The sequence below is a fragment of the Crinia signifera genome, unplaced genomic scaffold, assembly GCF_055691185.1.
Source record: "Crinia signifera unplaced genomic scaffold, ASM5569118v1 HAP2_SCAFFOLD_105, whole genome shotgun sequence".
Lineage (NCBI taxonomy): Eukaryota > Metazoa > Chordata > Amphibia > Anura > Myobatrachidae > Crinia > Crinia signifera.
The window spans coordinates 156,928-178,654 of NW_028141999.1; the positions used below are offsets into that span (position 1 = coordinate 156,928).

The 21,727-nt window shown below is 39.8% G+C and overlaps 36 non-coding genes and 11 pseudogenes across 36 annotated transcripts; all 47 read right to left on the bottom strand.

The window, feature by feature from the left end:
* Nucleotides 1–194: 194 nt before the first annotated feature.
* On the bottom strand, nucleotides 195–313 carry LOC146051883 (5S ribosomal RNA). The gene has a single exon (XR_014467061.1). It is a non-coding gene; the product is annotated as a 5S ribosomal RNA (ribosomal RNA).
* A 345-nt stretch (nucleotides 314–658) lies between these two features.
* LOC146051776 (5S ribosomal RNA) lies at nucleotides 659–777 on the bottom strand. The gene has a single exon (XR_014466964.1). It is a non-coding gene; the product is annotated as a 5S ribosomal RNA (ribosomal RNA).
* Nucleotides 778–1,123: 346 nt separating this feature from the next.
* Nucleotides 1,124–1,242, bottom strand: LOC146051902 (5S ribosomal RNA). Its single transcript, XR_014467078.1, has one exon. It is a non-coding gene; the product is annotated as a 5S ribosomal RNA (ribosomal RNA).
* A 345-nt stretch (nucleotides 1,243–1,587) lies between these two features.
* On the bottom strand, nucleotides 1,588–1,706 carry LOC146051777 (5S ribosomal RNA). The gene has a single exon (XR_014466965.1). It is a non-coding gene; the product is annotated as a 5S ribosomal RNA (ribosomal RNA).
* A 345-nt stretch (nucleotides 1,707–2,051) lies between these two features.
* LOC146051657 (5S ribosomal RNA) lies at nucleotides 2,052–2,170 on the bottom strand. Its single transcript, XR_014466856.1, has one exon. It is a non-coding gene; the product is annotated as a 5S ribosomal RNA (ribosomal RNA).
* A 345-nt stretch (nucleotides 2,171–2,515) lies between these two features.
* On the bottom strand, nucleotides 2,516–2,634 carry LOC146052019 (5S ribosomal RNA; annotated as a pseudogene).
* Nucleotides 2,635–2,979: 345 nt separating this feature from the next.
* On the bottom strand, nucleotides 2,980–3,098 carry LOC146051884 (5S ribosomal RNA). Its single transcript, XR_014467062.1, has one exon. It is a non-coding gene; the product is annotated as a 5S ribosomal RNA (ribosomal RNA).
* Nucleotides 3,099–3,443: 345 nt separating this feature from the next.
* Nucleotides 3,444–3,562, bottom strand: LOC146051658 (5S ribosomal RNA). The gene has a single exon (XR_014466857.1). It is a non-coding gene; the product is annotated as a 5S ribosomal RNA (ribosomal RNA).
* Nucleotides 3,563–3,907: 345 nt separating this feature from the next.
* On the bottom strand, nucleotides 3,908–4,026 carry LOC146051903 (5S ribosomal RNA). Its single transcript, XR_014467079.1, has one exon. It is a non-coding gene; the product is annotated as a 5S ribosomal RNA (ribosomal RNA).
* A 345-nt stretch (nucleotides 4,027–4,371) lies between these two features.
* LOC146051750 (5S ribosomal RNA) lies at nucleotides 4,372–4,490 on the bottom strand. Its single transcript, XR_014466941.1, has one exon. It is a non-coding gene; the product is annotated as a 5S ribosomal RNA (ribosomal RNA).
* A 345-nt stretch (nucleotides 4,491–4,835) lies between these two features.
* Nucleotides 4,836–4,944, bottom strand: LOC146052123 (5S ribosomal RNA; annotated as a pseudogene).
* A 345-nt stretch (nucleotides 4,945–5,289) lies between these two features.
* On the bottom strand, nucleotides 5,290–5,408 carry LOC146051756 (5S ribosomal RNA). Its single transcript, XR_014466946.1, has one exon. It is a non-coding gene; the product is annotated as a 5S ribosomal RNA (ribosomal RNA).
* A 345-nt stretch (nucleotides 5,409–5,753) lies between these two features.
* LOC146051659 (5S ribosomal RNA) lies at nucleotides 5,754–5,872 on the bottom strand. The gene has a single exon (XR_014466858.1). It is a non-coding gene; the product is annotated as a 5S ribosomal RNA (ribosomal RNA).
* Nucleotides 5,873–6,217: 345 nt separating this feature from the next.
* LOC146051976 (5S ribosomal RNA) lies at nucleotides 6,218–6,336 on the bottom strand. Its single transcript, XR_014467145.1, has one exon. It is a non-coding gene; the product is annotated as a 5S ribosomal RNA (ribosomal RNA).
* Nucleotides 6,337–6,681: 345 nt separating this feature from the next.
* Nucleotides 6,682–6,800, bottom strand: LOC146051760 (5S ribosomal RNA). Its single transcript, XR_014466950.1, has one exon. It is a non-coding gene; the product is annotated as a 5S ribosomal RNA (ribosomal RNA).
* Nucleotides 6,801–7,144: 344 nt separating this feature from the next.
* LOC146051660 (5S ribosomal RNA) lies at nucleotides 7,145–7,263 on the bottom strand. Its single transcript, XR_014466859.1, has one exon. It is a non-coding gene; the product is annotated as a 5S ribosomal RNA (ribosomal RNA).
* Nucleotides 7,264–7,608: 345 nt separating this feature from the next.
* Nucleotides 7,609–7,727, bottom strand: LOC146051872 (5S ribosomal RNA). Its single transcript, XR_014467052.1, has one exon. It is a non-coding gene; the product is annotated as a 5S ribosomal RNA (ribosomal RNA).
* A 345-nt stretch (nucleotides 7,728–8,072) lies between these two features.
* LOC146052111 (5S ribosomal RNA) lies at nucleotides 8,073–8,181 on the bottom strand (annotated as a pseudogene).
* A 345-nt stretch (nucleotides 8,182–8,526) lies between these two features.
* LOC146052112 (5S ribosomal RNA) lies at nucleotides 8,527–8,635 on the bottom strand (annotated as a pseudogene).
* Nucleotides 8,636–8,980: 345 nt separating this feature from the next.
* LOC146051987 (5S ribosomal RNA) lies at nucleotides 8,981–9,099 on the bottom strand. Its single transcript, XR_014467155.1, has one exon. It is a non-coding gene; the product is annotated as a 5S ribosomal RNA (ribosomal RNA).
* Nucleotides 9,100–9,444: 345 nt separating this feature from the next.
* On the bottom strand, nucleotides 9,445–9,563 carry LOC146051875 (5S ribosomal RNA). The gene has a single exon (XR_014467053.1). It is a non-coding gene; the product is annotated as a 5S ribosomal RNA (ribosomal RNA).
* Nucleotides 9,564–9,908: 345 nt separating this feature from the next.
* Nucleotides 9,909–10,027, bottom strand: LOC146051661 (5S ribosomal RNA). Its single transcript, XR_014466860.1, has one exon. It is a non-coding gene; the product is annotated as a 5S ribosomal RNA (ribosomal RNA).
* A 345-nt stretch (nucleotides 10,028–10,372) lies between these two features.
* LOC146051876 (5S ribosomal RNA) lies at nucleotides 10,373–10,491 on the bottom strand. The gene has a single exon (XR_014467054.1). It is a non-coding gene; the product is annotated as a 5S ribosomal RNA (ribosomal RNA).
* Nucleotides 10,492–10,836: 345 nt separating this feature from the next.
* Nucleotides 10,837–10,945, bottom strand: LOC146052113 (5S ribosomal RNA; annotated as a pseudogene).
* A 345-nt stretch (nucleotides 10,946–11,290) lies between these two features.
* Nucleotides 11,291–11,399, bottom strand: LOC146052114 (5S ribosomal RNA; annotated as a pseudogene).
* Nucleotides 11,400–11,743: 344 nt separating this feature from the next.
* On the bottom strand, nucleotides 11,744–11,862 carry LOC146051811 (5S ribosomal RNA). The gene has a single exon (XR_014466996.1). It is a non-coding gene; the product is annotated as a 5S ribosomal RNA (ribosomal RNA).
* Nucleotides 11,863–12,208: 346 nt separating this feature from the next.
* Nucleotides 12,209–12,327, bottom strand: LOC146051904 (5S ribosomal RNA). The gene has a single exon (XR_014467080.1). It is a non-coding gene; the product is annotated as a 5S ribosomal RNA (ribosomal RNA).
* Nucleotides 12,328–12,672: 345 nt separating this feature from the next.
* LOC146052116 (5S ribosomal RNA) lies at nucleotides 12,673–12,781 on the bottom strand (annotated as a pseudogene).
* Nucleotides 12,782–13,126: 345 nt separating this feature from the next.
* Nucleotides 13,127–13,235, bottom strand: LOC146052118 (5S ribosomal RNA; annotated as a pseudogene).
* Nucleotides 13,236–13,580: 345 nt separating this feature from the next.
* LOC146051812 (5S ribosomal RNA) lies at nucleotides 13,581–13,699 on the bottom strand. Its single transcript, XR_014466997.1, has one exon. It is a non-coding gene; the product is annotated as a 5S ribosomal RNA (ribosomal RNA).
* Nucleotides 13,700–14,045: 346 nt separating this feature from the next.
* LOC146052015 (5S ribosomal RNA) lies at nucleotides 14,046–14,164 on the bottom strand. Its single transcript, XR_014467181.1, has one exon. It is a non-coding gene; the product is annotated as a 5S ribosomal RNA (ribosomal RNA).
* A 345-nt stretch (nucleotides 14,165–14,509) lies between these two features.
* LOC146051663 (5S ribosomal RNA) lies at nucleotides 14,510–14,628 on the bottom strand. Its single transcript, XR_014466862.1, has one exon. It is a non-coding gene; the product is annotated as a 5S ribosomal RNA (ribosomal RNA).
* A 345-nt stretch (nucleotides 14,629–14,973) lies between these two features.
* On the bottom strand, nucleotides 14,974–15,092 carry LOC146052031 (5S ribosomal RNA; annotated as a pseudogene).
* A 345-nt stretch (nucleotides 15,093–15,437) lies between these two features.
* Nucleotides 15,438–15,556, bottom strand: LOC146051848 (5S ribosomal RNA). The gene has a single exon (XR_014467030.1). It is a non-coding gene; the product is annotated as a 5S ribosomal RNA (ribosomal RNA).
* A 345-nt stretch (nucleotides 15,557–15,901) lies between these two features.
* Nucleotides 15,902–16,020, bottom strand: LOC146051665 (5S ribosomal RNA). Its single transcript, XR_014466863.1, has one exon. It is a non-coding gene; the product is annotated as a 5S ribosomal RNA (ribosomal RNA).
* Nucleotides 16,021–16,365: 345 nt separating this feature from the next.
* On the bottom strand, nucleotides 16,366–16,484 carry LOC146051666 (5S ribosomal RNA). The gene has a single exon (XR_014466864.1). It is a non-coding gene; the product is annotated as a 5S ribosomal RNA (ribosomal RNA).
* Nucleotides 16,485–16,829: 345 nt separating this feature from the next.
* On the bottom strand, nucleotides 16,830–16,948 carry LOC146051991 (5S ribosomal RNA). The gene has a single exon (XR_014467159.1). It is a non-coding gene; the product is annotated as a 5S ribosomal RNA (ribosomal RNA).
* A 346-nt stretch (nucleotides 16,949–17,294) lies between these two features.
* Nucleotides 17,295–17,413, bottom strand: LOC146051813 (5S ribosomal RNA). Its single transcript, XR_014466998.1, has one exon. It is a non-coding gene; the product is annotated as a 5S ribosomal RNA (ribosomal RNA).
* A 345-nt stretch (nucleotides 17,414–17,758) lies between these two features.
* Nucleotides 17,759–17,877, bottom strand: LOC146051667 (5S ribosomal RNA). Its single transcript, XR_014466865.1, has one exon. It is a non-coding gene; the product is annotated as a 5S ribosomal RNA (ribosomal RNA).
* Nucleotides 17,878–18,222: 345 nt separating this feature from the next.
* Nucleotides 18,223–18,341, bottom strand: LOC146051993 (5S ribosomal RNA). Its single transcript, XR_014467161.1, has one exon. It is a non-coding gene; the product is annotated as a 5S ribosomal RNA (ribosomal RNA).
* Nucleotides 18,342–18,686: 345 nt separating this feature from the next.
* Nucleotides 18,687–18,795, bottom strand: LOC146052119 (5S ribosomal RNA; annotated as a pseudogene).
* A 345-nt stretch (nucleotides 18,796–19,140) lies between these two features.
* Nucleotides 19,141–19,259, bottom strand: LOC146051814 (5S ribosomal RNA). Its single transcript, XR_014466999.1, has one exon. It is a non-coding gene; the product is annotated as a 5S ribosomal RNA (ribosomal RNA).
* A 346-nt stretch (nucleotides 19,260–19,605) lies between these two features.
* On the bottom strand, nucleotides 19,606–19,724 carry LOC146051905 (5S ribosomal RNA). Its single transcript, XR_014467081.1, has one exon. It is a non-coding gene; the product is annotated as a 5S ribosomal RNA (ribosomal RNA).
* A 345-nt stretch (nucleotides 19,725–20,069) lies between these two features.
* On the bottom strand, nucleotides 20,070–20,188 carry LOC146051668 (5S ribosomal RNA). The gene has a single exon (XR_014466866.1). It is a non-coding gene; the product is annotated as a 5S ribosomal RNA (ribosomal RNA).
* A 345-nt stretch (nucleotides 20,189–20,533) lies between these two features.
* On the bottom strand, nucleotides 20,534–20,652 carry LOC146052032 (5S ribosomal RNA; annotated as a pseudogene).
* Nucleotides 20,653–20,997: 345 nt separating this feature from the next.
* Nucleotides 20,998–21,116, bottom strand: LOC146051849 (5S ribosomal RNA). Its single transcript, XR_014467031.1, has one exon. It is a non-coding gene; the product is annotated as a 5S ribosomal RNA (ribosomal RNA).
* A 345-nt stretch (nucleotides 21,117–21,461) lies between these two features.
* On the bottom strand, nucleotides 21,462–21,580 carry LOC146051669 (5S ribosomal RNA). The gene has a single exon (XR_014466867.1). It is a non-coding gene; the product is annotated as a 5S ribosomal RNA (ribosomal RNA).
* Between the last annotated feature and the right edge of the window lie 147 nt (nucleotides 21,581–21,727).

Below are 21,727 nucleotides of genomic sequence, written 5' to 3' on the forward strand. Positions count from 1 at the left end.
AAACTACTAAAGAGGCTCAACACTGTTTAGCTGCCAAAAGCAGTTGGAATTGGGCCTAAACAGTGTGGTAAGTCTTTATGTGATGGCTATTGTGTCTGTTTGACCTCTTCCAAATGTCTGTACTGGCAATAAAAAGAAAAAGTTTCCAATTTAAATAGCTAGAGAATAAAAACAATTTGCCTGTAATGTGAAAAACCCTACAGCACCTGGTGTTCCCATGTGGTCTCCCACCAAAGTACTAACCAGGCCCAACACTGCTTAGCTTCCAAGATCAGACGAGATTGGGCCTATCCAATGTGGTATGGCTGTAGGTGCGATACAGGCACTTTTTTGCCCTCTTCTACTTCTATCACCAGGTAAGCTAATACAAAAGTTCCCTAACTGTATTGGCTTACGGAAAAAAATCATGTGTTGGTAATGTAAAAAGACCTACAGGACATGATATTAGCAGGGGGTCTTAAATTAAACTACAAAAGAGGCTCAACACTGTTTAGCTGCCAAAAGCAGTTGGAATTGAGCCTAAACAGTGTGGTAAGTCTTTAGGTGATGGCTATTGTGTCTGTTTGACCTCTTCCAAATGTCTGTGCTGGCAATAAAATGAAAAAGTTTCCAATATAAATAGCTAGAGAATAAAAACAATTTGCCAGTGATGTGAAAAAACCTACAGCACCTGGTGTTCCCATGTGGTCTCCCACCCAAGTACTAACCAGGCCCAACACTGCTTAGCTTCCAAGATCAGACGAGATTGGGCCTATCCAATATGGTATGGCTGTAGGTGAGTTAAATTCACTTTTTTGCCCTCTTCTACTTCTATCACCAGGTAAGCTAATAAAAAAGTTTCCTAACTGTATTGGCTTACTTAAAAAAAATCATGTGTTGGTAATGTAAAAAGACCTACAGGACATGATATTAGCAGGGGGTCTTAAATTAAACTACTAAAGAGGCTCAACACTGTTTAGCTGCCAAAAGCAGTTGGAATTGGGCCTAAACAGTGTGGTAATTCTTTAGGTGATGGCTATTGTGTCTGTTTGACCTCTTCCAAATGTCTGTACTGGCAATAAAAAGAAAAAGTTTCCAATTTAAATAGCTAGAGAATAAAAACAATTTGCCTGTAATGTGAAAAAACCTACAGCACCTGGTGTTCCCATGTGGTCTCCCACCCAAGTACTAACCAGGCCCAACACTGCTTAGCTTCCAAGATCAGACAAGATTGGGCCTATCCAATGTGGTATGGCTGTAGGTGAGATACAGGCACTTTTTTGCCCTCTTCTACTTCTATCACCAGGTAAGCTAATAAAAAAGTTTCCTAACTGTATTGGCTTACTGAAAAAAATCATGTGTTGGTAATGTAAAAAGACCTACAGGACATGATATTAGCAGGGGGTCTTAAATTAAACTACTAAACAGGCTCAACACTGTTTAGCTGCCAAAAGCAGTTGGAATTGAGCCTAAACAGTGTGGTAAGTCTTTAGCTGATGGCTATTGTGTCTGTTTGACCTCTTCCAAATGTCTGTGCTGGCAATAAAATGAAAAAGTTTCCAATATAAATAGCTAGAGAATAAAAACAATTTGCCAGTGATGTGAAAAAACCTACAGCACCTGGTGTTCCCTTGTGGTCTCCCACCCAAGTACTAACCAGGCCCAACACTGCTTAGCTTCCAAGATCAGACGAGATTGGGCCTATCCAATGTGGTATGGCTGTAGGTGAGTTAAATTCACTTTTTTGCCCTCTTCTACTTTTATCACCAGGTAAGCTAATAAAAAAGTTTCCTAACTGTATTGGCTTACTGAAAAAAATCATGTGTTGGTAATGTAAAAAGACCTACAGGACATGATATTAGCAGGGGGTCTTAAATTAAACTACTAAAGAGGCTCAACACTGTTTAGCTGCCAAAAGCAGTTGGAATTGGGCCTAAACAGTGTGGTAAGTCTTTAGGTGATGGCTATTGTGTCTGTTTGACCTCTTCCAAATGTCTGTACTGGCAATAAAAAGAAAAAGTTTCCAATTTAAATAGCTAGAGAATAAAAACAATTTGCCTGTAATGTGAAAAAACCTACAGCACCTGGTGTTCCCATGTGGTCTCCCACCCAAGTACTAACCAGGCCCAACACTGCTTAGCTTCCAAGATCAGACGAGATTGGGCCTATCCAATGTGGTATGGCTGTAGGTGAGATACATGCACTTTTTTGCCCTCTTCTACTTCTATCACCAGGTAAGCTAATAAAAAAGTTTCCTAACTGTATTGGCTTACTGAAAAAAATCATGTGTTGGTAATGTAAAACGACCTACAGGACATGATATTAGCAGGGGGTCTTAAATTAAACTACTAAAGAGGATCAACACTGTTTAGCTGCCAAAAGCAGATGGAATTGGGCCTAAACAGTGTGGTAAGTCTTTAGGTGATGGCTATTGTGTCTGTTTGACCTCTTCCAAATGCCTGTACTGGCAATAAAAAGAAAAAGTTTCCAATTTAAATAGCTAGAGAATAAAAACAATTTGCCTGTAATGTGAAAAAACCTACAGCACCTGGTGTTCCCATGTGGTCTCCCACCCAAGTACTAACCAGGCCCAACACTGTTTAGCTTTCAAGAACAGACGAGATTGGGCCTATCCAATGTGGTATGGCTGTAGGTGAAACACAGGCACTTTTTAGCCCTCTTCTACTTCTATCACCAGGTAAGCTAATAAAGAAGTTTCCTAACTGTATTGGCTTACTGAAAAAAATCATGTGTTGGTAATGTAAAAAGACCTACAGGACATGATATTAGCAGGGGGTCTTAAATTAAACTACTAAAGAGGCTCAACACTGTTTAGCTGCCAAAAGCAGTTGGAATTGGGCCTAAACAGTGTGGTAAGTCTTTATGTGATGGCTATTGTGTCTGTTTGACCTCTTCCAAATGTCTGTACTGGCAATAAAAAGAAAAAGTTTCCAATTTAAATAGCTAGAGAATAAAAACAATTTGCCTGTAATGTGAAAAACCCTACAGCACCTGGTGTTCCCATGTGGTCTCCCACCAAAGTACTAACCAGGCCCAACACTGCTTAGCTTCCAAGATCAGACGAGATTGGGCCTATCCAATGTGGTATGGCTGTAGGTGAGATACAGGCACTTTTTTGCCCTCTTCTACTTCTATCACCAGGTAAGCTAATACAAAAGTTCCCTAACTGTATTGGCTTACGGAAAAAAATCATGTGTTGGTAATGTAAAAAGACCTACAGGACATGATATTAGCAGGGGGTCTTAAATTAAACTACAAAAGAGGCTCAACACTGTTTAGCTGCCAAAAGCAGTTGGAATTGAGCCTAAACAGTGTGGTAAGTCTTTAGCTGATGGCTATTGTGTCTGTTTGACCTCTTCCAAATGTCTGTGCTGGCAATAAAATGAAAAAGTTTCCAATATAAATAGCTAGAGAATAAAAACAATTTGCCAGTGATGTGAAAAAACCTACAGCACCTGGTGTTCCCATGTGGTCTCCCACCCAAGTACTAACCAGGCCCAACACTGCTTAGCTTCCAAGATCAGACGAGATTGGGCCTATCCAATGTGGTATGGCTGTAGGTGAGTTAAATTCACTTTTTTGCCCTCTTCTACTTCTATCACCAGGTAAGCTAATAAAAAAGTTTCCTAACTGTATTGGCTTACTGAAAAAAATCATGTGTTGGTAATGTAAAAAGACCTACAGGACATGATATTAGCAGGGGGTCTTAAATTAAACTACTAAAGAGGCTCAACACTGTTTAGCTGCCAAAAGTAGTTGGAATTGGGCCTAAACAGTGTGGTAAGTCTTTAGGAGATGGCTATTGTGTCTGTTTGACCTCTTCCAAATGTCTGTACTGGCAATAAAAAGAAAAAGTTTCCAATTTAAATAGCTAGAGAATAAAAACAATTTGCCTGTAATGTGAAAAAACCTACAGCACCTGGTGTTCCCATGTGGTCTCCCACCCAAGTACTAACCAGGCCCAACACTGCTTAGCTTCCAAGATCAGACAAGATTGGGCCTATCCAATGTGGTATGGCTGTAGGTGAGATATAGGCACTTTTTTGCCCTCTTCTACTTCTATCACCAGGTAAGCTAATAAAAAAGTTTCCTAACTGTATTGGCTTACTGAAAAAAATCATGTGTTGGTAATGTAAAAAGACCTACAGGACATGATATTAGCAGGGGGTCTTAAATTAAACTACTAAACAGGCTCAACACTGTTTAGCTGCCAAAAGCAGTTGGAATTGGGCCTAAACAGTGTGGTAAGTCTTTAGGTGATGGCTATTGTGTCTGTTTGACCTCTTCCAAATGTCTGTACTGGCAATAAAAAGAAAAAGTTTCCAATTTAAATAGCTAGAGAATAAAAACAATTTGCCTGTAATGTGAAAAAACCTACAGCACCTGGTGTTCCCATGTGGTCTCCCACCCAAGTACTAACCAGGCCCAACACTGCTTAGCTTCCAAGATCAGACGAGATCGGGCCTATCCAATGTGGTATGGCTGTAGGTGAGATACAGGCACTTTTTTGCCCTCTTCTACTTCTATCACCAGGTAAGCTAATAAAAAAGTTTCCTAACTGTATTGGCTTACTGAAAAAAATCATGTGTTGGTAATGTAAAAAGACCTACAGGACATGATATTAGCAGGGAGTCTTAAATTAAACTACTAAAGAGGCCCAACACTGTTTAGCTGCCAAAAGCAGTTTGAATTGGGCCTAAACAGTGTGGTAAGTCTTTAGGTGATGGCTATTGTGTCTGTTTGACCTCTTCCAAATGTCTGTGCTGGCAATAAAAAGAAAAAGTTTCCAATTTAAATAGCTGGAGAATAAAAACAATTTGCCAGTAATGTGAAAAAACCTACAGCACCTGGTGTTCCCATGTGGTCTCCCACCCAAGTACTAACCAGGCCCAACACTGCTTAGCTTCCAAGATCAGGCCTATCCAATGTGGTATGGCTGTAGTTGAGATACAGGCACCTTTTTGCCCTCTTCTACTTCTATCACCAGGTAAGCTAATAAAAAAGTTTCCTAACTGTATTGGCTTACTGAAAAAAATCATGTGTTGGTAATGTAAAAAGACCTACAGGACATGATATTAGCAGGGGGTCTTAAATTAAACTACTAAAGAGGCTCAACACTGTTTAGCTGCCAAAAGCAGTTGGAATTGGGCCTAAACAGTTTGGTAAGTCTTTAGGTGATGGCTATTGTGTCTGTTTGACCTCTTCCAAATGTCTGTGCTGGCAATAAAAAGATAAAGTTTCCTATTTAAATAGCTAGAGAATAAAAACAATTTGCCAGTAATGTGAAAAAACCTACAGCACCTGGTGTTCCCATGTGGTCTCCCACCCAAGTACTAACCAGGCCCAACACTGCTTAGCTTCCAAGATCAGATGAGATTGGGCCTATCCAATGTAGTATGGCTGTAGGTGAGTTAAAGGCACTTTTTTGCCCTCTTCTACTTCTATCACCAGGTAAGCTAATACAAAAGTTTCCTAACTGTATTGGCTTACTGAAAAAAATCATGTGTTGGTAATGTAAAAAGACCTACAGGACATGATATTAGCAGGGGGTCTTAAATTAAACTACTAAAGAGGCTTAACACTGTTTAGCTGCCAAAAGCAGTTGGAATTGGGCCTAAACAGTGTGGTAAGTCTTTAGGTGATGGCTATTGTGTCTGTTTGACCTCTTCCAAATGTCTGTACTGGCAATAAAAAGAAAAAGTTTCCAATTTAAATAGCTAGAGAATAAAAACAATTTGCCTGTAATGTGAAAAAACCTACAGCACCTGGTGTTCCCATGTGGTCTCCCACCCAAGTACTAACCAGGCCCAACACTGCTTAGCTTCCAAGATCAGACGAGATTGGGCCTATCCAATGTGGTATGGCTGTAGGTGAGATACATGCACTTTTTTGCCCTCTTCTACTTCTATCACCAGGTAAGCTAATAAAAAAGTTTCCTAACTGTATTGGCTTACTGAAAAAAATCATGTGTTGGTAATGTAAAACGACCTACAGGACATGATATTAGCAGGGGGTCTTAAATTAAACTACTAAAGAGGATCAACACTGTTTAGCTGCCAAAAGCAGATGGAATTGGGCCTAAACAGTGTGGTAAGTCTTTAGTTGATGGCTATTGTGTCTGTTTGACCTCTTCCAAATGCCTGTACTGGCAATAAAAAGAAAAATTTTCCAATTTAAATAGCTAGAGAATAAAAACAATTTGCCTGTAATGTGAAAAAACCTACAGCACCTGGTGTTCCCATGTGGTCTCCCACCCAAGTACTAACCAGGCCCAACACTGCTTAGCTTCCAAGAACAGACGAGATTGGGCCTATCCAATGAGGTATGGCTGTAGATAAAATACAGGCACTTTTTAGCCCTCTTCTACTTCTATCACCAGGTAAGCTAATAAAAAAGTTTCCTAACTGTATTGGCTTACTGAAAAAAATCATGTGTTGGTAATGTAAAAAGACCTACAGGACATGATATTAGCAGGGGGTCTTAAATTAAACTACTAAAGAGGCTCAACACTGTTTAGCTGCCAAAAGCAGTTGGAATTGGGCCTAAACAGTTTGGTAAGTCTTTAGGTGATGGCTATTGTGTCTGTTTGACCTCTTCCAAATGTCTGTGCTGGCAATAAAAAGATAAAGTTTCCTATTTAAATAGCTAGAGAATAAAAACAATTTGCCGGTAATGTGAAAAAACCTACAGCACCTGGTGTTCCCATGTGGTCTCCCACCCAAGTACTAACCAGGCCCAACACTGCTTAGCTTCCAAGATCAGACGAGATTGGGCCTATCCAACGTGGTATGGCTGTAGGTGAGTTAAAGGCACTTTTTTGCCCTCTTCTACTTCTATCACCAGGTAAGCTAATACAAAAGTTTCCTAACTGTATTGGCTTACTGAAAAAAATCATGTGTTGGTAATGTAAAAAGACCTACAGGACATGATATTAGCAGGGGGTCTTAAATTAAACTACTAAAGAGGCTCAACACTGTTTAGCTGCCAAAAGCAGTTGGAATTGGGCCTAAACAGTGTGGTAAGTCTTTAGGTGATGGCTATTGTGTCTGTTTGACCTCTTCCAAATGTCTGTACTGGTAATAAAAAGAAAAAGTTTCCAATTTAAATAGCTAGAGAATAAAAACAATTTGCCTGTAATGTGAAAAACCTACAGCACCTGGTGTTCCCATGTGGTCTCCCACCCAAGTACTAACCAGGCCCAACACTGCTTAGCTTCCAAGATCAGACGAGATTGGGCCTATCCAATGTGGTATGGCTGTAGGTGAGATACATGCACTTTTTTGCCCTCTTCTACTTCTATCACCAGGTAAGCTAATAAAAAAGTTTCCTAACTGTATTGGCTTACTGAAAAAAATCATGTGTTGGTAATGTAAAACGACCTACAGGACATGATATTAGCAGGGGGTCTTAAATTAAACTACTAAAGAGGATCAACACTGTTTAGCTGCCAAAAGCAGATGGAATTGGGCCTAAACAGTGTGGTAAGTCTTTAGGTGATGGCTATTGTGTCTGTTTGACCTCTTCCAAATGCCTGTACTGGCAATAAAAAGAAAAAGTTTCCAATTTAAATAGCTAGAGAATAAAAACAATTTGCCTGTAATGTGAAAAAACCTACAGCACCTGGTGTTCCCATGTGGTCTCCCACCCAAGTACTAACCAGGCCCAACACTGCTTAGCTTCCAAGAACAGACGAGATTGGGCCTATCCAATGTGGTATGGCTGTAGGTGAAATACAGACACTTTTTAGCCCTCTTCTACTTCTATCACCAGGTAAGCTAATAAAAAAGTTTCCTAACTGTATTGGCTTACTGAAAAAAATCATGTGTTGGTAATGTAAAAAGACCTACAGGACATGATATTAGCAGGGGGTCTTAAATTAAACTACTAAATAGCCTCAACACTGTTTACCTGCCAAAAGCAGTTGGAATTGGGCCTAAACAGTGTGGTAAGTCTTTAGGTGATGGATATTGTGTCTGTTTTACCTCTTCCAAATGTCAGTGCTGGCAATAAAAAGAAAAAGTTTCCAATTTAAATATCTAGAGAATAAAAACAATTTGCCAGTAATGTGAAAAAACCTACAGCACCTGGTGTTCCCATGTGGTCTCCCACCCAAGTACTATCCAGGCCCAACACTGCTTTGCTTCCAAGATCAGGCCTATCCAATGTGGTATGGCTGTAGGTGAGATACAGGTACTTTTTTGCCCTCTTCTACTTCTATCACCAGGTAAGCTAATACAAAAGTTTCCTAACTGTATTGGCTTACTGAAAAAAATCATGTGTTGGTAATGTAAAAAGACCTACAGGACATGATATTAGCAGGGGGTCTTAAATTAAACTACTAAAGAGGCTCAACACTGTTTAGCTGCCAAAAGCAGTTGGAATTGGGCCTAAACAGTGTGGTAAGTCTTTAGGTGATGGCTATTGTGTCTGTTTGAACTCTTCCAAATGTCTGTGCTGGCAATAAAAAGAAAAAGTTTCCAATCTAAATAGCTAGAGAATAAAAACAATTTGCCAGTAATGTGAAAAAACCTACAGCACCTGGTGTTCCCATGTGGTCTCCCACCCAAGTACTATCCAGGCCCAACACTGCTTTGCTTCCAAGATCAGGCCTATCCAATGTGGTATGGCTGTAGGTGAGATACAGGTACTTTTTTGCCCTCTTCTACTTCTATCACCAGGTAAGCTAATACAAAAGTTTCCTAACTGTATTGGCTTACTGAAAAAAATCATGTGTTGGTAATGTAAAAAGACCTACAGGACATGATATTAGCAGGGGGTCTTAAATTAAACTACTAAAGAGGCTCAACACTGTTTAGCTGCCAAAAGCAGTTGGAATTGGGCCTAAACAGTGTGGTAAGTCTTTAGGTGATGGCTATTGTGTCTGTTTGAACTCTTCCAAATGTCTGTGCTGGCAATAAAAAGAAAAAGTTTCCAATCTAAATAGCTAGAGAATAAAAACAATTTGCCAGTAATGTGAAAAAACCTACAGCACCTGGTGTTCCCATGTGGTCTCCCACCCAAGTACTAACCAGGGCCAACACTGCTTAACTTCCAAGATCAGACGAGGTTGGGCCTATCCAATGTGGTATGGCTGTAGGTGAGATACAAGCACTTTTTTGCCCTCTTCTACTTCTATCACCAGGTAAGCTAATAAAAAAGTTTCCTAACTGTATTGGCTTACTGAAAAAAATCATGTGTTGGTAATGTAAAACGACCTACAGGACATGATATTAGCAGGGGGTCTTAAATTAAACTACTAAAGAGGATCAACACTGTTTAGCTGCCAAAAGCAGATGGAATTGGGCCTAAACAGTGTGGTAAGTCTTTAGGTGATGGCTATTGTGTCTGTTTGACCTCTTCCAAATGCCTGTACTGGCAATAAAAAGAAAAAGTTTCCAATTTAAATAGCTAGAGAATAAAAACAATTTGCCTGTAATGTGAAAAAACCTACAGCACCTGGTGTTCCCATGTGGTCTCCCACCCAAGTACTAACCAGGCCCAACACTGCTTAGCTTCCAAGAACAGACGAGATTGGGCCTATCCAATGTGGTATGGCTGTAGGTGAAATACAGGCACTTTTTAGCCCTCTTCTACTTCTATCACCAGGTAAGCTAATAAAAAAGTTTCCTAACTGTATTGGCTTACTGAAAAAAATCATGTGTTGGTAATGTAAAAAGACCTACAGGACATGATATTAGCAGGGGGTCTTAAATTAAACTACTAAAGAGGCTCAACACTGTTTAGCTGCCAAAAGCAGTTGGAATTGGGCCTAAACAGTGTGGTAAGTCTTTAGGTGATGGCTATTGTGTCTGTTTGACCTCTTCCAAATGTCTGTACTGGCAATAAAAAGAAAAAGTTTCCAATTTAAATAGCTAGAGAATAAAAACAATTTGCCTGTAATGTGAAAAAACCTACAGCACCTGGTGTTCCCATGTGGTCTCCCACCCAAGTACTAACCAGGCCCAACACTGCTTAGCTTCCAAGATCAGACGAGATTGGGCCTATCCAATGTGGTATGGCTGTAGGTGAGATACATGCACTTTTTTGCCCTCTTCTACTTCTATCACCAGGTAAGCTAATAAAAAAGTTTCCTAACTGTATTGGCTTACTGAAAAAAATCATGTGTTGGTAATGTAAAACGACCTACAGGACATGATATTAGCAGGGGGTCTTAAATTAAACTACTAAAGAGGATCAACACTGTTTAGCTGCCAAAAGCAGTTGGAATTGGGCCTAAACAGTGTGGTAAGTCTTTAGGTGATGGCTATTGTGTCTGTTTGACCTCTTCCAAATGTCTGTTTTGGCAATAAAAAGAAAAAGTTTCCAATTTAAATAGCTAGAGAATAAAAACAATTTGCCTGTAATGTGAAAAAACCTACAGCACCTGGTGTTCCCATGTGGTCTCCCACCCAAGTACTAACCAGGCCCAACACTGCTTAGCTTCCAAGAACAGACGAGATTGGGCCTATCCAATGTGGTATGGCTGTAGGTGAAATACAGGCACTTTTTTGCCCTCTTCTACTTCTATCACCAGGTAAGCTAATAAAAAAGTTTCCTAACTGTATTGGCTTACTGAAAAAAATCATGTGTTGGTAATGTAAAAAGACCTACAGGACATGATATTATCAGGGGGTCTTAAATTAAACTACTAAATAGCCTCAACACTGTTTACCTGCCAAAAGCAGTTGGAATTGGGCCTAAACAGTGTGGTAAGTCTTTAGGTGATGGATATTGTGTCTGTTTTACCTCTTCCAAATGTCAGTGCTGGCAATAAAAAGAAAAAGTTTCCAATTTAAATATCTAGAGAATAAAAACAATTTGCCAGTAATGTGAAAAAACCTACAGCACCTGGTGTTCCCATGTGGTCTCCCACCCAAGTACTATCCAGGCCCAACACTGCTTTGCTTCCAAGATCAGGCCTATCCAATGTGGTATGGCTGTAGGTGAGATACAGGTACTTTTTTGCCCTCTTCTACTTCTATCACCAGGTAAGCTAATACAAAAGTTTCCTAACTGTATTGGCTTACTGAAAAAAATCATGTGTTGGTAATGTAAAAAGACCTACAGGACATGATATTAGCAGGGGGTCTTAAATTAAACTACTAAAGAGGCTCAACACTGTTTAGCTGCCAAAAGCAGTTGGAATTGGGCCTAAACAGTGTGGTAAGTCTTTAGGTGATGGCTATTGTGTCTGTTTGAACTCTTCCAAATGTCTGTGCTGGCAATAAAAAGAAAAAGTTTCCAATCTAAATAGCTAGAGAATAAAAACAATTTGCCAGTAATGTGAAAAAACCTACAGCACCTGGTGTTCCCATGTGGTCTCCCACCCAAGTACTATCCAGGCCCAACACTGCTTTGCTTCCAAGATCAGGCCTATCCAATGTGGTATGGCTGTAGGTGAGATACAGGTACTTTTTTGCCCTCTTCTACTTCTATCACCAGGTAAGCTAATACAAAAGTTTCCTAACTGTATTGGCTTACTGAAAAAAATCATGTGTTGGTAATGTAAAAAGACCTACAGGACATGATATTAGCAGGGGGTCTTAAATTAAACTACTAAAGAGGATCAACACTGTTTAGCTGCCAAAAGCAGTTGGAATTGGGCCTAAACAGTGTGGTAAGTCTTAAGGTGATGGCTATTGTGTCTGTTTGAACTCTTCCAAATGTCTGTGCTGGCAATAAAAAGAAAAAGTTTCCAATCTAAATAGCTAGAGAATAAAACAATTTGCCAGTAATGTGAAAAAACCTACAGCACCTGGTGTTCCCATGTGGTCTCCCACCCAAGTACTAACCAGGCCCAACACTGCTTAACTTCCAAGATCAGACGAGGTTGGGCCTATCCAATGTGGTATGGCTGTAGGTGAGATACAAGCACTTTTTTGCCCTCTTCTACTTCTATCACCAGGTAAGCTAATAAAAAAGTTTCCTAACTGTATTGGCTTACTTAAAAAAAATCATGTGTTGGTAATGTAAAAAGACCTACAGGACATGATATTAGCAGGGGGTCTTAAATTAAACTACTAAAGAGGCTCAACACTGTTTAGCTGCCAAAAGCAGTTGGAATTGGGCCTAAACAGTGTGGTAATTCTTTAGGTGATGGCTATTGTGTCTGTTTGACCTCTTCCAAATGTCTGTACTGGCAATAAAAAGAAAAAGTTTCCAATTTAAATAGCTAGAGAATAAAAACAATTTGCCTGTAATGTGAAAAAACCTACAGCACCTGGTGTTCCCATGTGGTCTCCCACCCAAGTACTAACCAGGCCCAACACTGCTTAGCTTCCAAGATCAGACAAGATTGGGCCTATCCAATGTGGTATGGCTGTAGGTGAGATACAGGCACTTTTTTGCCCTCTTCTACTTCTATCACCAGGTAAGCTAATAAAAAAGTTTCCTAACTGTATTGGCTTACTGAAAAAAATCATGTGTTGGTAATGTAAAAAGACCTACAGGACATGATATTAGCAGGGGGTCTTAAATTAAACTACTAAACAGGCTCAACACTGTTTAGCTGCCAAAAGCAGTTGGAATTGAGCCTAAACAGTGTGGTAAGTCTTTAGCTGATGGCTATTGTGTCTGTTTGACCTCTTCCAAATGTCTGTGCTGGCAATAAAATGAAAAAGTTTCCAATATAAATAGCTAGAGAATAAAAACAATTTGCCAGTGATGTGAAAAAACCTACAGCACCTGGTGTTCCCATGTGGTCTCCCACCCAAGTACTATCCAGGCCCAACACTGCTTTGCTTCCAAGATCAGGCCTATCCAATGTGGTATGGCTGTAGGTGAGATACAGGTACTTTTTTGCCCTCTTCTACTTCTATCACCAGGTAAGCTAATACAAAAGTTTCCTAACTGTATTGGCTTACTGAAAAAAATCATGTGTTGGTAATGTAAAAAGACCTACAGGACATGATATTAGCAGGGGGTCTTAAATTAAACTACTAAAGAGGCTCAACACTGTTTAGCTGCCAAAAGCAGTTGGAATTGGGCCTAAACAGTGTGGTAAGTCTTTAGGTGATGGCTATTGTGTCTGTTTGAACTCTTCCAAATGTCTGTGCTGGCAATAAAAAGAAAAAGTTTCCAATCTAAATAGCTAGAGAATAAAAACAATTTGCCAGTAATGTGAAAAAACCTACAGCACCTGGTGTTCCCATGTGGTCTCCCACCCAAGTACTATCCAGGCCCAACACTGCTTTGCTTCCAAGATCAGGCCTATCCAATGTGGTATGGCTGTAGGTGAGATACAGGTACTTTTTTGCCCTCTTCTACTTCTATCACCAGGTAAGCTAATACAAAAGTTTCCTAACTGTATTGGCTTACTGAAAAAAATCATGTGTTGGTAATGTAAAAAGACCTACAGGACATGATATTAGCAGGGGGTCTTAAATTAAACTACTAAAGAGGATCAACACTGTTTAGCTGCCAAAAGCAGTTGGAATTGGGCCTAAACAGTGTGGTAAGTCTTTAGGTGATGGCTATTGTGTCTGTTTGAACTCTTCCAAATGTCTGTGCTGGCAATAAAAAGAAAAAGTTTCCAATCTAAATAGCTAGAGAATAAAAACAATTTGCCAGTAATGTGAAAAAACCTACAGCACCTGGTGTTCCCATGTGGTCTCCCACCCAAGTACTAACCAGGCCCAACACTGCTTAACTTCCAAGATCAGACGAGGTTGGGCCTATCCAATGTGGTATGGCTGTAGGTGAGATACAAGCACTTTTTTGCCCTCTTCTACTTCTATCACCAGGTAAGCTAATAAAAAAGTTTCCTAACTGTATTGGCTTACTTAAAAAAAATCATGTGTTGGTAATGTAAAAAGACCTAAAGGACATGATATTAGCAGGGGGTCTTAAATTAAACTACTAAAGAGGCTCAACACTGTTTAGCTGCCAAAAGCAGTTGGAATTGGGCCTAAACAGTGTGGTAATTCTTTAGGTGATGGCTATTGTGTCTGTTTGACCTCTTCCAAATGTCTGTACTGGCAATAAAAAGAAAAAGTTTCCAATTTAAATAGCTAGAGAATAAAAACAATTTGCCTGTAATGTGAAAAAAGCTACAGCACCTGGTGTTCCCATGTGGTCTCCCACCCAAGTACTAACCAGGCCCAACACTGCTTAGCTTCCAAGATCAGACAAGATTGGGCCTATCCAATGTGGTATGGCTGTAGGTGAGATACAGGCACTTTTTTGCCCTCTTCTACTTCTATCACCAGGTAAGCTAATAAAAAAGTTTCCTAACTGTATTGGCTTACTGAAAAAAATCATGTGTTGGTAATGTAAAAAGACCTACAGGACATGATATTAGCAGGGGGTCTTAAATTAAACTACTAAACAGGCTCAACACTGTTTAGCTGCCAAAAGCAGTTGGAATTGAGCCTAAACAGTGTGGTAAGTCTTTAGCTGATGGCTATTGTGTCTGTTTGACCTCTTCCAAATGTCTGTGCTGGCAATAAAATGAAAAAGTTTCCAATATAAATAGCTAGAGAATAAAAACAATTTGCCAGTGATGTGAAAAAACCTACAGCACCTGGTGTTCCCATGTGGTCTCCCACCCAAGTACTAACCAGGCCCAACACTGCTTAGCTTCCAAGATCAGACGAGATTGGGCCTATCCAATGTGGTATGGCTGTAGGTGAGTTAAATTCACTTTTTTGCCCTCTTCTACTTTTATCACCAGGTAAGCTAATAAAAAAGTTTCCTAACTGTATTGGCTTACTGAAAAAAATCATGTGTTGGTAATGTAAAAAGACCTACAGGACATGATATTAGCAGGGGGTCTTAAATTAAACTACTAAAGAGGCTCAACACTGTTTAGCTGCCAAAAGTAGTTGGAATTGGGCCTAAACAGTGTGGTAAGTCTTTAGGAGATGGCTATTGTGTCTGTTTGACCTCTTCCAAATGTCTGTACTGGCAATAAAAAGAAAAAGTTTCCAATTTAAATAGCTAGAGAATAAAAACAATTTGCCTGTAATGTGAAAAAACCTACAGCACCTGGTGTTCCCATGTGGTCTCCCACCCAAGTACTAACCAGGCCCAACACTGCTTAGCTTCCAAGATCAGACAAGATTGGGCCTATCCAATGTGGTATGGCTTTAGGTGAGATACAAGCACTTTTTTGCCCTCTTCTACTTCTATCACCAGGTAAGCTAATAAAAAAGTTTCCTAACTGTATTGGCTTACTGAAAAAAATCATGTGTTGGTAATGTAAAAAGACCTACAGGACATGATATTAGCAGGGAGTCTTAAATTAAACTACTAAAGAGGCCCAACACTGTTTAGCTGCCAAAAGCAGTTGGAATTGGGCCTAAACAGTGTGGTAAGTCTTTAGGTGATGGCTATTGTGTCTGTTTGACCTCTTCCAAATGTCTGTGCTGGCAATAAAAAGAAAAAGTTTCCAATTTAAATAGCTAGAGAATAAAAACAATTTGCCAGTAATGTGAAAAAACCTACAGCACCTGGTGTTCCCATGTGGTCTCCCACCCAAGTACTATCCAGGCCCAACACTGCTTAGCTTCCAAGATCAGACGAGATTGGGCCTATCCAATGTGGTATGGCTGTAGTTGAGATACAGGCACTTTTTTGCCCTCTTCTACTTCTATCACCAGGTAAGCTAATAAAGAAGTTTCCTAACTGTATTGGCTTACTGAAAAAAATCATGTGTTGGTAATGTAAAAAGATCTACAGGACATGATATTAGCAGGGGGTCTTAAATTAAACTACTAAAGAGGCTCAACACTGTTTAGCTGCCAAAAGCAGTTGGAATTGGGCCTAAACAGTTTGGTAAGTCTTTAGGTGATGGCTATTGTGTCTGTTTGACCTCTTCCAAATGTCTGTGCTGGCAATAAAAAGATAAAGTTTCCTATTTAAATAGCTAGAGAATAAAAACAATTTGCCAGTAATGTGAAAAAACCTACAGCACCTGGTGTTCCCATGTGGTCTCCCACCCAAGTACTAACCAGGCCCAACACTGCTTAGCTTCCAAGATCAGACGAGATTGGGCCTATCCAATGTGGTATGGCTGTAGGTGAGTTAAAAGCACTTTTTTGCCCTCTTCTACTTCTATCACCAGGTAAGCTAATACAAAAGTTTCCTAACTGTATTGGCTTACTGAAAAAAATCATGTGTTGGTAATGTAAAAAGACCTACAGGACATGATATTAGCAGGGAGTCTTAAATTAAACTACTAAAGAGGCCCAACACTGTTTAGCTGCCAAAAGCAGTTGGAATTGGGCCTAAACAGTGTGGTAAGTCTTTAGGTGATGGCTATTGTGTCTGTTTGACCTCTTCCAAATGTCTGTACTGGCAATAAAAAGAAAAAGTTTCCAATTTAAATAGCTAGAGAATAAAAACAATTTGCCTGTAATGTGAAAAAACCTACAGCACCTGGTGTTCCCATGTGGTCTCCCACCCAAGTACTAACCAGGCCCAACACTGCTTAGCTTCCAAGATCAGACGAGATTGGGCCTATCCAATGTGGTATGGCTGTAGGTGAGATACATGCACTTTTTTGCCCTCTTCTACTTCTATCACCAGGTAAGCTAATAAAAAAGTTTCCTAACTGTATTGGCTTACTGAAAAAAATCATGTGTTGGTAATGTAAAACGACCTACAGGACATGATATTAGCAGGGGGTCTTAAATTAAACTACTAAAGAGGATCAACACTGTTTAGCTGCCAAAAGCAGTTGGAATTGGGCCTAAACAGTGTGGTAAGTCTTTAGGTGATGGCTATTGTGTCTGTTTGACCTCTTCCAAATGTCTGTACTGGCAATAAAAAGAAAAAGTTTCCAATTTAAATAGCTAGAGAATAAAAACAATTTGCCTGTAATGTGAAAAAACCTACAGCACCTGGTGTTCCCATGTGGTCTCCCACCCAAGTACTAACCAGGCCCAACACTGCTTAGCTTCCAAGAACAGACAAGATTGGGCCTATCCAATGTGGTATGGCTGTAGGTGAAATACAGGCACTTTTTAGCCCTTTTCTACTTCTATCACCAGGTAAGCTAATAAAAAAGTTTCCTAACTGTATTGGCTTACTGAAAAAAATCATGTGTTGGTAATGTAAAAAGACCTACAGGACATGATATTAGCAGGGGGTCTTAAATTAAACTACTAAAGAGGCTCAACACTGTTTAGCTGCCAAAAGCAGTTGGAATTGGGCCTAAACAGTGTGGTAAGTCTTTAGGTGATGGCTATTGTGTCTGTTTGAACTCTTCCAAATGTCTGTGCTGGCAATAAAAAGAAAAAAGTTTCCAATCTAAATAGCTAGAGAATAAAAACAATTTGCCAGTAATGTGAAAAAACCTACAGCACCTGGTGTTCCCATGTGGTCTCCCACCCAAGTACTAACCAGGCCCAACACTGCTTAACTTCCAAGATCAGACGAGGTTGGGCCTATCCAATGTGGTATGGCTGTAGGTGAGATACAAGCACTTTTTTGCCCTCTTCTACTTCTATCACCAGGTAAGCTAATAAAAAAGTTTCCTAACTGTATTGGCTTACTGAAAAAAATCATGTGTTGGTAATGTAAAACGACCTACAGGACATGATATTAGCAGGGGGTCTTAAATTAAACTACTAAAGAGGATCAACACTGTTTAGCTGCCAAAAGCAGATGGAATTGGGCCTAAACAGTGTGGTAAGTCTTTAGGTGATGGCTATTGTGTCTGTTTGACCTCTTCCAAATGTCTGTACTGGCAATAAAAAGAAAAAGTTTCCAATTTAAATAGCTAGAGAATAAAAACAATTTGCCTGTAATGTGAAAAAACCTACAGCACCTGGTGTTCCCATGTGGTCTCCCACCCAAGTACTAACCAGGCCCAACACTGCTTAGCTTCCAAGATCAGACGAGATTGGGCCTATCCAATGTGGTATGGCTGTAGGTGAGATACATGCACTTTTTTGCCCTCTTCTACTTCTATCACCAGGTAAGCTAATAAAAAAGTTTCCTAACTGTATTGGCTTACTGAAAAAAATCATGTGTTGGTAATGTAAAACGACCTACAGGACATGATATTAGCAGGGGGTCTTAAATTAAACTACTAAAGAGGATCAACACTGTTTAGCTGCCAAAAGCAGTTGGAATTGGGCCTAAACAGTGTGGTAAGTCTTTAGGTGATGGCTATTGTGTCTGTTTGACCTCTTCCAAATGTCTGTACTGGCAATAAAAAGAAAAAGTTTCCAATTTAAATAGCTAGAGAATAAAAACAATTTGCCTGTAATGTGAAAAAACCTACAGCACCTGGTGTTCCCATGTGGTCTCCCACCCAAGTACTAACCAGGCCCAACACTGCTTAGCTTCCAAGAACAGACAAGATTGGGCCTATCCAATGTGGTATGGCTGTAGGTGAAATACAGGCACTTTTTAGCCCTCTTCTACTTCTATCACCAGGTAAGCTAATAAAAAAGTTTCCTAACTGTATTGGCTTACTGAAAAAAATCATGTGTTGGTAATGTAAAAAGACCTACAGGACATGATATTAGCAGGGGGTCTTAAATTAAACTACTAAAGAGGCTCAACACTGTTTAGCTGCCAAAAGCAGTTGGAATTGGGCCTAAACAGTGTGGTAAGTCTTTAGGTAATGGCTATTGTGTCTGTTTGAACTCTTCCAAATGTCTGTGCTGGCAATAAAAAGAAAAAGTTTCCAATCTAAATAGCTAGAGAATAAAAACAATTTGCCAGTAATGTGAAAAAACCTACAGCACCTGGTGTTCCCATGTGGTCTCCCACCCAAGTACTATCCAGGCCCAACACTGCTTTGCTTCCAAGATCAGGCCTATCCAATGTGGTATGGCTGTAGGTGAGATACAGGTACTTTTTTGCCCTCTTCTACTTCTATCACCAGGTAAGCTAATACAAAAGTTTCCTAACTGTATTGGCTTACTGAAAAAAATCATGTGTTGGTAATGTAAAAAGACCTACAGGACATGATATTAGCAGGGGGTCTTAAATTAAACTACTAAAGAGGATCAACACTGTTTAGCTGCCAAAAGCAGTTGGAATTGGGCCTAAACAGTGTGGTAAGTCTTTAGGTGATGGCTATTGTGTCTGTTTGAACTCTTCCAAATGTCTGTGCTGGCAATAAAAAGAAAAAGTTTCCAATCTAAATAGCTAGAGAATAAAAACAATTTGCCAGTAATGTGAAAAAACCTACAGCACCTGGTGTTCCCATGTGGTCTCCCACCCAAGTACTAACCAGGCCCAACACTGCTTAACTTCCAAGATCAGACGAGGTTGGGCCTATCCAATGTGGTATGGCTGTAGGTGAGATACAAGCACTTTTTTGCCCTCTTCTACTTCTATCACCAGGTAAGCTAATAAAAAAGTTTCCTAACTGTATTGGCTTACTAAAAAAAAATCATGTGTTGGTAATGTAAAAAGACCTACAGGACATGATATTAGCAGGGGGTCTTAAATTAAACTACTAAAGAGGCTCAACACTGTTTAGCTGCCAAAAGCAGTTGGAATTGGGCCTAAACAGTGTGGTAATTCTTTAGGTGATGGCTATTGTGTCTGTTTGACCTCTTCCAAATGTCTGTACTGGCAATAAAAAGAAAAAGTTTCCAATTTAAATAGCTAGAGAATAAAAACAATTTGCCTGTAATGTGAAAAAACCTACAGCACCTGGTGTTCCCATGTGGTCTCCCACCCAAGTACTAACCAGGCCCAACACTGCTTAGCTTCCAAGATCAGACAAGATTGGGCCTATCCAATGTGGTATGGCTGTAGGTGAGATACAGGCACTTTTTTGCCCTCTTCTACTTCTATCACCAGGTAAGCTAATAAAAAAGTTTCCTAACTGTATTGGCTTACTGAAAAAAATCATGTGTTGGTAATGTAAAAAGACCTACAGGACATGATATTAGCAGGGGGTCTTAAATTAAACTACTAAACAGGCTCAACACTGTTTAGCTGCCAAAAGCAGTTGGAATTGAGCCTAAACAGTGTGGTAAGTCTTTAGCTGATGGCTATTGTGTCTGTTTGACCTCTTCCAAATGTCTGTGCTGGCAATAAAATGAAAAAGTTTCCAATATAAATAGCTAGAGAATAAAAACAATTTGCCAGTGATGTGAAAAAACCTACAGCACCTGGTGTTCCCATGTGGTCTCCCACCCAAGTACTAACCAGGCCCAACACTGCTTAGCTTCCAAGATCAGACGAGATTGGGCCTATCCAATGTGGTATGGCTGTAGGTGAGTTAAATTCACTTTTTTGCCCTCTTCTACTTTTATCACCAGGTAAGCTAATACAAAAGTTTCCTAACTGTATTGGCTTACTGAAAAAAATCATGTGTTGGTAATGTAAAAAGACCTACAGGACATGATATTAGCAGGGGGTCTTAAATTAAACTACTAAAGAGGCTCAACACTGTTTAGCTGCCAAAAGTAGTTGGAATTGGGCCTAAACAGTGTGGTAAGTCTTTAGGAGATGGCTATTGTGTCTGTTTGACCTCTTCCAAATGTCTGTACTGGCAATAAAAAGAAAAAGTTTCCAATTTAAATAGCTAGAGAATAAAAACAATTTGCCTGTAATGTGAAAAAACCTACAGCACCTGGTGTTCCCATGTGGTCTCCCACCCAAGTACTAACCAGGCCCAACACTGCTTAGCTTCCAAGATCAGACAAGATTGGGCCTATCCAATGTGGTATGGCTTTAGGTGAGATACAGGCACTTTTTTGCCCTCTTCTACTTCTATCACCAGGTAAGCTAATAAAAAAGTTTCCTAACTGTATTGGCTTACTGAAAAAAATCATGTGTTGGTAATGTAAAAAGACCTACAGGACATGATATTAGCAGGGAGTCTTAAATTAAACTACTAAAGAGGCCCAACACTGTTTAGCTGCCAAAAGCAGTTGGAATTGGGCCTAAACAGTGTGGTAAGTCTTTAGGTGATGGCTATTGTGTCTGTTTGACCTCTTCCAAATGTCTGTGCTGGCAATAAAAAGAAAAAGTTTCCAATTTAAATAGCTAGAGAATAAAAACAATTTGCCAGTAATGTGAAAAAACCTACAGCACCTGGTGTTCCCATGTGGTCTCCCACCCAAGTACTATCCAGGCCCAACACTGCTTAGCTTCCAAGATCAGACGAGATTGGGCCTATCCAATGTGGTATGGCTGTAGTTGAGATACAGGCACTTTTTTGCCCTCTTCTACTTCTATCACCAGGTAAGCTAATAAAAAAGTTTCCTAACTGTATTGGCTTACTGAAAAAAATCATGTGTTGGTAATGTAAAAAGATCTACAGGACATGATATTAGCAGGGGGTCTTAAATTAAACTACTAAAGAGGCTCAACACTGTTTAGCTGCCAAAAGCAGTTGGAATTGGGCCTAAACAGTTTGGTAAGTCTTTAGGTGATGGCTATTGTGTCTGTTTGACCTCTTCCAAATGTCTGTGCTGGCAATAAAAAGATAAAGTTTCCTATTTAAATAGCTAGAGAATAAAAACAATTTGCCAGTAATGTGAAAAAACCTACAGCACCTGGTGTTCCCATGTGGTCTCCCACCCAAGTACTAACCAGGCCCAACACTGCTTAGCTTCCAAGATCAGACGAGATTGGGCCTATCCAATGTGGTATGGCTGTAGGTGAGTTAAAAGCACTTTTTTGCCCTCTTCTACTTCTATCACCAGGTAAGCTAATACAAAAGTTTCCTAACTGTATTGGCTTACTGAAAAAAATCATGTGTTGGTAATGTAAAAAGACCTACAGGACATGATATTAGCAGGGAGTCTTA